We start from the raw sequence: 9379 nt of genomic DNA, 5'->3' as shown, positions 1-9379 counted from the left end.
CAGCGATGTCTGGGGCTTCCCCAGAGCCGGAGTCCCGAGCAGAGCGTTGGTGTCGGCTCTGCTCCTTGGACTCTGTGGAATTCCCTGACATCGCTGCCCATATATGGACAGTGTGTCAGGGTCTTGCCCAGAGCGGAGCAGAGCGCTGGTGTCGGCTCTGCTCCTGGACTCTGTGGAATTCCCTGACATCGCTGTCCACATATGAACAGCGATGTCTGGGGCTTCCCCAGAGCTGGAGTCCCGAGCAGAGCGCTGGTGTCGGCTCTGCTCCGGGACTCTGTGGAATTCCCTGACATCGCTGCCTATATATGGACAGTGTGTCAGGGTCTTCCCCAGAGCGGAGCAGAGCGCTGGTGTCGGCTCTGCTCCTGGACTCTGTGGAATTCCCTGACATCGCTGTCCACATATGAACAGCGATGTCTGGGGCTTCCCCAGAGCCGGAGTCCCGAGCAGAGCGCTGGTGTCGGCTCTGCTCCGGGACTCTGTGGAATTCCCTGACATCGCTGCCCATATATGGACAGTGTGTCAGGGTCTTCCCCAGAGCGGAGTCCCGGGCAGAGCGCTATTATCGGCTCTGCTCCGGGACTCTGGGGAAGCTTCTGACATCGCTGTCCATACATCGACAATGATGTCAGGGGCTTCCCCAGAGCAGGAGTCCCAGTGATGTCAGGAGCACAGCTGGAGTCCCAGGAAGAGCCTACTAGCGCTCTGCCTGGGACTCCAGCTCTGGGCAAGCCCCTGACATCACTGGGGCAGCCTCTACAGAGGGCACTGGGGCAGCCTCTACAGAGGGCACTGGGGCAGCCTCTACAGAGGGCACTGGGGCAGCCTCTACAGAGGGCACTGGGGCAGCCTCTACAGAGGGCACTGTGGCAGCCTATGCAGAGGGCACTGTGGCAGCCTCTACAGAGGGCACTGTGGCAGCCTCTACAGAGGGCACTGCGGCAGCCTCTACAGAGGGCACTGTGGCGTTATCTACAAGTGGGTGTGTGACAGTATCTGAAGAGGACACTGGCATTATCTAGGGGTGTGTTGCATTATCTACAGAGGGCACTGTGGCCTTATCTACAGAGGGCACTGTGGCCTTATCTACAGAGGGCACTGTGGCCTTATCTACAGAGGGCACTGTGGCCTTATCTACAGAGGGCACTGTGGCCTTATCTACAGAGGGCACTGTGGCCTTATCTACAGAGGGCACTGTGGCCTTATCTACAGAGGGCACTGTGTCCTTATCTAGGGTGTGTTGCATTATCCACAGAGGGCACTGTGGCAGCATCCACAGAGGGCACTGCGGCACTATCTAAAAAGGGGCTGCCCAATCTTGACATGTGTGCTAACTGAGCCGCCGGACTGCATTTAGCGACACTTAAACTGGAAAGCTGGATTGTTGAAATAAGCACGTGGAGAAATATCTCAAATTTTAAACCTAGTGCTATTATTATAGTAATGTAGTATTATTATTCTAGTAATATAGTGTTATAGTAGTTCAAATAACTAATTGATGAACAATAATTTTGTATTGTATCAAATTTGAAAGTAATGCGGCCCGTCAACTTCCCATATTTTCTATATGCGGCCCACTTACCCGGCCGAGTTTGAGACCCCTGATCTAGAGGAAGACAAGGTAAGTGGTGTTTTGCCTTTCACAGTTGACAGTCTAGAAGAAGAGTCCAACCATGCTTCATGCGTGGTGTATGAGGATGATGGAGCCGTTTACAATTCAAAGGATGCCTCATACAATCCATTCCTGGTAAGTGAGTGCTCTTTGCAAAATACTGACACGCGCTCCATCAATGAATCCCTTGTTGACTCGTCTTCCTTTTTGTATAGCTTAGATTCCGCAGCCATGTTAGATCAGATTAAATTCATAGTTTTTGAAAATTGCCTATATGTCCTAATCCGGAAAGTGAAGTGCCAAGAAAAAGATGGATGCCCTTTCACTGTAACCACAATTGTCAAGGAAAGAAAAGGAAACTCCTTAATCATTCGTTGAAGATGCAAACAAGGACATAATTCGCTGCTTTGGAATACTCAACCCAAAGCCGGCAGATTCTACAGTGGAAATATTTTGTTGGCCTCTTCCATTTTGTGCAGTGGGCTCAATTTCCACAAAGTTGCAGAGCTTTCTAAGATTTTACGGCTTGCAATTTTTTCCGAGAAGACCTTCTACAGGTACAGTCCTCATTTATTTTTCCTGCTATTCAAATTGCTTGGCTTGAAGAGCAGAATAAACTTGAAAACGAACTATCAACTATTCCGATCTATTTGGCTGGAGATGGCCAGTGTGACAGTCCTGGACACTCTGCGAAATACTGTACATACACAGTAATGGATTTGTTCACCGAAAAAATCATGGATTTTGAAGTTGTACAGAGGAGCCAGTGTACTTCTTCCGTTGCAATGGAGAAATTCGGATTTTCAATAGTTATGGATCGAATTTTGACACAAGGATTTGATGTTTGCATTTTTGCCTCTGACCGTCATGTCAGCATCCAAAAATTGCTTCGTGAGGTGTACCCTGACATAGACCATCACTATGACATCTGGCATTATGCGAAGACACTTCGAAAGAAACTGCTGAAGGTAAGTAGTGGAATCCCCGGAAGACCCATCATACCATGGATTGACCAAATTGTGAACCATTTCTGGTGGAGTGTAAAGACATGCGATCACAATGAGGAGTTTTTCAAGGAACGTTGGAAGTCTGTCCTGAAGCACATCATCAACTGTCACCAATGGGAAGATGGCGTTCACTTCCAAAAATGTACTCATCAAGAATTGTCCACCTCACAACAAACTTCAGTGCTGTGGCTTACCCTTGGGACTGGAGCATTGCTTATCAAAGAGTGGAAGAAGTTGTCTGCAATCCACAGCTCTTGAAGGATATTCCACACCTCATCAGAAATTGCCACAGTGGACCGTTGGAGGCCTTCCAGAGTTTAGTCTTGAAATATAGATCAAAACGCATTCACTTTGGCATTGATGGAATGGAGGCTCGGACCACATTTGCTATATTGGCGCATAATAACAATGTAGGTAGAAAAAAAGCTGTTGTTCATGTGCAAAAGCCACATTGTGACTCTATTGGTACTGAAAGAACAAAGTTAATCCTACCAAAAGGGAAGAAGAGGTGGGTGATCAAAAATGTGTTTGAACCCATGAGCAATGAACATACAGATAAAATACTGGATGATTGTATAAAAATCGCACTGGGTGAGGTAAGTCATACTTGGCAAAGCAGAGCTCCAACGCTTCCACCCAACATTGCCAATGTTGAAAGGCCAAGCAAACAAGATGTTTTGGAGGAGCACTGGACTAGGTTTGGAAAGTGATATGATTAATGCTTTTCTTGTCAAAATGTTAAAAAAATTGTTTATATTGCTATAGAGCTGTAAGTGGTTTGTTAGTTTGGCAGTTTTGAGTTTTTTTCACAAGAAATTACAGGACACTTTGAAGAAAAAGTCGCTACGCGGGTCTACTCAGATGTTCCTCGATTACAGTTGTGTAAGTCTTCGTGGGTAAGACGAAACGGCAAGCACAGTGTAGACCCAACCTCATATGTAGATTCTCATACATTACTCACCTTTGCTCAACAGGCTCACTAGTCCCTGTTTGACGGTTGATGCTTCCTGCTGGATAAGGAGGATTGCTTCTTTGCAGGGTAAGTTTTGACACTGTCAATGTAATGAGTCTTCTACTGTTTAGTGTGCTCATGGTACACAGTAGTCGCAGTCTACTCCTACTTGTCGACATTTCCTACTTTGTATCCACAGACACTCCATTCCCCACGTTTGACGGTTGATGCTTCCTGCTGGATAAGGAGGACTGCTTCTTTGCAGGGTAAGTGTTGACACTGTCAATGTAATGAGTCTTCTACTGTTTAGTGTGCTCATGGTACACAGTAGTCGCAGTCTACTCCTACTTGTCGACATTTCCTACTTTGTATCCACAGACACTCCATTCCCCACGTTTGACGGTTGATGCTTCCTGCTGGATAAGTTATGAGTCTTCTATTGTGATGTGTGCTTGCTGAATTTTATTTCTTTTTTCTTCACAGGAGTCCTTTGTTCTCCGCATGTTAGACTGTTCTTTCTTTTTCCCACATTATTGTAGTTTTATACCAACTGTATATATATGTAAGAGTTTTTAAAGTTACTCAAAAGTATATTGAAATGTATAAGATGTAAATAATTTGTGTCAACCTTTTGTTAAACCAGCATAATCGATTAAAAACTATTTATGTTTTCTATTTATAAAAATATAATGTATCTTTCAGACTATACAACTTTGGTATGATTTATAAATACATATAGTAGGTGAAGATGTCAGGTTCACTAAGGGCCTGTGCACTCTAGAGTTTTGGCAATGCTGAAATATATTACTGAATATAGATATTTACTGGCATGCATTGAAGCGGCGTTGTAACCAAATTACATTTAACTCAATAGGACACTGCTGACACTTTTTCCATAAAGGAAAGTGAAGTTAGCTAATTTTTGCGCTTTGAGAAAATAAAACCCTCCATCTACCATATATATTACTGTACATTTGTTTTTACTGTACTTTTCCAAGTTGTTTATGCGCCTAAAAATATATAAATAACCATTTTATAAATCGGTGGTACATTACATGTAGTTGCTATCATAACTAAACACTTGTATAGTCTGAAAAATATGTTACCTAAAGTGCGAGGACTGGAAAAGGCTATTAGGGGATTTGGAGGAGGCCTTTTTAATATAGTGATAACGCTGGAGACAATGAAATATTATTTGAGATATTGTAAATTTTTTTTAACAAAGTCAACTATATCAATTTATGATGATCTAATGGATGATATATTCCAGGTGTCATGATGTTCCTAACTTATGATTTGATTTTTTTATTTGTGTAATCTTTGTATGCTAAATAAAAGTGTTTTTATTTGAATATACTTTTTTTTTAAATCAAAAATTACAAATAGTGCAATACCTATTTTGGAAAGAATCACACAATATTCACCGTGAATAATGGCCATTAATAAATGCTGAACTATAATTTTTTTAATTGCCATTTTGCATCAGTGTGTCTTCAAAACAGTCCTTTGACATCAAGTTTTGGATTTCCATCCCAAAAAAATAATAGGATTCCATTTGCCATGGCTTTCCTGTCCTTATATATGATGAAACCCAGCCCTCCTGTATATTCTACCACACAGGCCCCGATTAAGATGACGCCACACAGCCAAACATTAATGCCCTACATACTCAACAATGCAGTGTGGTCTTTCAGGTAAGGTGTCTTGTCTTCACTTCTGCGAATGCGACGGCATCACACTGAAAGATGCTTCACCACCACTCGTGTTCACATGTTGTCTCATCTTTGCGGTATTTGCAAGCACACCAGAAGAAGACGGCATTGCATCGATGGAGTAGATCATCGAGCCGACAAGGAAAACAGTAGTTCCATTTCCACTCCCAATGTCACAGATCAGTTTAACTGTTATACATGTATTGACAGCTGTTACAAACGTACACATTGGCTTTTATGGTGGCCGTCTGAAAAAATAGGACATGTCCTATTTTTTGACGGCCAATATTCACGTCCGTGTGAATACAAACATAAAACATCAATGTTCTGTAAGGGTATGTGCACACGATAACGTCAATTATGGCTGAAATTACAGAGCTGTTTTCATTAGAAAACAGCTCCTGCATTTCAGACGTAATTGCTCGTACTCGCGTTTTGCGAGGCGTCAATTACGGTTATAATTTGGAGCTGTTCATTGGATTCAATGAAAAACGGCTCCTATTATGTCCCAAGAAGTGTCCTGCACTTATTTGACGAGGCTGTTATTTTACGCGCCGTCTTTTGACAAACCCATCGACAAACCCATTGAAATGAATGGGCAGATGTTTGACGATGTATTGGAGCAGTGTTTTCAGGCGTAATTAGAGGCGTAAAACGCCTCCATTACGCCTGAAAATAGGTCGTGTGTCACCACCACAAGGCAGTTTATCAGTCGTGTGAATGCAGCGTTACTAGATTTTGGTAGCAAACTGAAGCTGCGTTATTACATATCTCAAGGCAAGATAGAAAGTTATATTTTATTTTAAAATAAATGATAAGACTCAAATTTGTAACTCCACTTTTAATCTTCAATTGATATATCATAAATTTTCAAAACACTAGTCCAAGGCCAAATATTCCGCAGGTGCTTTCCTGAACATTAGAAATCCACAATATTCGTCTACTGGATCAGAGAAGACGTCCCTTATCATTTTAACTGCGCAAGAGGGTATGGGTCTCCTGTTCCCCTTACCCAGGTACCCATGTATCCAAGAAATGAATCCTCGATATGCTGTTTTTCGTAAAAGTCTGTAGAACCACCAAAAGGGATTGTAATTAAATAGAATGTACGGAGTGCATTCTTCATTTATTTTTTCTTTTATAAAAACATACCTATTCAAATCCTTGTCAGGAGGTGGAAGCCTAATTTCCCCAATGGCACGCATGGAGATGTGAACATGTTCTCTGTCCCCACAGAACTGTTGAAAGTAATCATGGCCAGTAATGCATGTAATGTTGTCCATAAATGGTTCCACATTTTTAATTTCTTTGCAGCAGATGCTCTCTATATTAGTTGGCATAGCAATGCAGTAGTTGCACAAACAACAAGTTGAATTCGAAATTCTTTCAGTGCCATCACATTCATCCATATCTTCCGTTCTAATTTCTTGAAGAGGATCCTGAGGAAAACAAACTCCGGAGTCATCCATGGTTCCATATTTAGACTGAAGTCGTAGTTTCAACCAATCTAACTAAAATATAAAAATTTTCATTTACTTTGGCATCTGCATTGTCAAATAAATTAAAAGTATTGGGAACAAAATTTAGATAGACACAACTTTTTAAAATCAATCTTGGTGACGCCGTTTGTTGTAACACTGCAACAACACGCATGCAATGACCGCAAAAGTGGTTATTATTCCAGGCTAAATTTTGACAGGGCATGCTCGGATACGTGTGATTACAAAAGCAGTAGGGCAGGCTAGGTGGGCCTTGTTCTTTACCAAATTTGACTTTATTGTAACCTACAGACCTGGGTCTAAAAATGTCAGGGCCGCCGTCTTATCTTGAAGTTTCTGTTCCTCACAGTCCCCGACATTCATCCTGAAACTATTTTATCTAAGGAGATAGTGGTTTCTGCAATATCGCCTGATATATGATGTGAGCAACTCGCTCTGCAAAACATTCCTGCTTGGAAGATTATTTGTCCCTCCTCAGTTCAGATTTAGTTTGCTCAATAAGTTACATGATTCGGTTTTGTGTGGTCATCCAGGGATAACTGGTACTGGTGGCCATCTTTGTCTTGTAATGTGAGTTCCTATGTTTCTATTTGTGATGTCTGCGCTCGCGCTAAGACTTCTCGAGTTCGTCCTGTGGGTGAACTACTTCCATTGTCTGTTCCGCAGAAACCTTGGTCTCATCAGTCTATGGATTTTATCACCGATTGGCCTCCCTCTGAAGGGGAAACTGTCATTTGGGTTGTGGTGGACTGGTTCAGTAAAATGTGCCATTTCATTCCTTTGCTTCAACTTCCTGATTACAAAACTCTGTCTAAATTATTTATTGATCATGTAGTCCATCTGCATGGTATTCCGGAAAATATTGTTTCCAAGGAGATATTGAGTTTGAGGTACAGAGGATTGCGGATTTCAGAAGGGTCAGGGGTACTCTCCAGTACTTGGTACACTGGAAGGGGTATGGGCCAAAAGAACGAACTTGGGTTCCTGACTATTCAGTACATGCAAACCGTTTAATTAAAGTCTTTCATTTGAAGTTTCCTTTGAAACCTAGACCGTGGTTTAAGGGTCCGGTTGCCCCTCGTAGCAAGGGGGGTACTGTTAGGAAACATCTGTCCCTTTAAGATTACTATGACTACTAGTCTTGGTTTTGGGCAGTTCTGGTTTTAGTTGTTGAGCCTATTCCACTTCTCTGTCTTTCTTCCTATCAGATTGAAGGGTGGAATATTTAAATCTGGGTTGGTTCTGTTTTCCTTGCTTGTGATTTTCCTTGTTTCCATGTGTTTGATCAAGCTACTGTCTATACCCTGTACCTTTGACTATATGCACTTTTGGAACTGGACCTCCGTTTTTCTCTGGATTACCCTTTGCTTACTGATTTGGACTTTCTGCTCCTGTCTGATTTTGACCTCTGCAATCCCTGATATCCACTAGCTTTGTGATTTGGACTTTCTGTGTACCCTTGGGCTGAATTGTGGCAACAATCTGCCTTATTTAACTAGTGCCTGTGCACATTACATTAACACCTTAGGGCTTATTCAGACGAAAGTATAATACGTCCGTGAAAATCACGCGCGTCGCACAGACCTGTTAGTCAATGGGGCCATTCAGACTGTCCGTGATTTTCACGCAACGTATGTCCGCTGCATTGAACTCGCAACATGTCCTATATTTGCCCGTTTTTCGTGCATCACGCACCCATTTAAGTTCCGTGTGCCGCGCGTGATGCGCACTACAGTAGTCAAAACTATGAATGAAAATAGAAAACACCACGTGCTTTTCTGTTTACAAACATAAAAACAGAGTGTCATAATGATGGCGGCTGCGCGAAAATCACGCAGCTATGCATCATATGCTGCTGACACACGGAGCTTTTATGGACCTTTTGCGCGCGCAAAACGCTGCGTTGTTTGCGCGCTCAAAACGCACACGCTCGTGTGTATCCGGCCTTAGATGTAGTGCGGTAGGTAAGGAATACAGATACTACCTATGCGGATGCAAGCATCTCTATATAATATTTCTATTTTTTCCTCCTCCCAGTTTTCATTCTTATTTTTTTAGATTTTCATACTTTTCTTTTTCACGCTTTTAATATTTTTATTTTGATATTGTTATTATATTCTTGATATTTTAGTTTTTGTTATTTATATATATATATATATATATATATATATATATATATATATATATATATATATATATATATACTACCGTTCAAAAGTTTGGGGTCTCCCAGACAATTTTGTGTTTTCCATAAAAACTCACACTTATATTTATCAAATGAGTTGCAAAATGACTAGAAAATATAGTCAAGACATTGACAAGGTTAGAAATAATGATTTTTATTTGAAATAATAATTTTCTCCTTCAAACTATGCTTTCGTCAAAGAATGCTACATTTGCAGCAATTACAGCATTGCAGATCTTTGGCATTCTAGCTGTTAATTTGCTGAGGTAATCGGGAGAAATTTCTCCCCATGCTTCCAGAAGGCCCTCCCACAAGTTGGATTCGCTTGATGGGCACTTCTTGCCTACCATACGGTCAAGCTGCTCCCACAACAGCTCTATGGGGTTGAGATCTGGTGACTGCGCTGGCC

At 41.9% G+C, this 9379-nt stretch overlaps 1 long non-coding RNA gene across 1 annotated transcript; it reads left to right on the top strand.

Moving 5' to 3' along the window:
- The first annotated feature begins 3426 nt into the window (after positions 1–3426).
- On the top strand, positions 3427–4101 carry LOC142660311 (uncharacterized). Its single transcript, XR_012850457.1, has 3 exons — positions 3427–3661; positions 3774–3840; positions 4058–4101. It is a non-coding gene; the product is annotated as an uncharacterized LOC142660311 (long non-coding RNA).
- Positions 4102–9379: the final 5278 nt, after the last annotated feature.

This window comes from Rhinoderma darwinii, chromosome 9 (genome assembly GCF_050947455.1).
Source record: "Rhinoderma darwinii isolate aRhiDar2 chromosome 9, aRhiDar2.hap1, whole genome shotgun sequence".
Lineage (NCBI taxonomy): Eukaryota > Metazoa > Chordata > Amphibia > Anura > Rhinodermatidae > Rhinoderma > Rhinoderma darwinii.
This window is presented reverse-complemented; position numbering and strand designations above follow the sequence as displayed.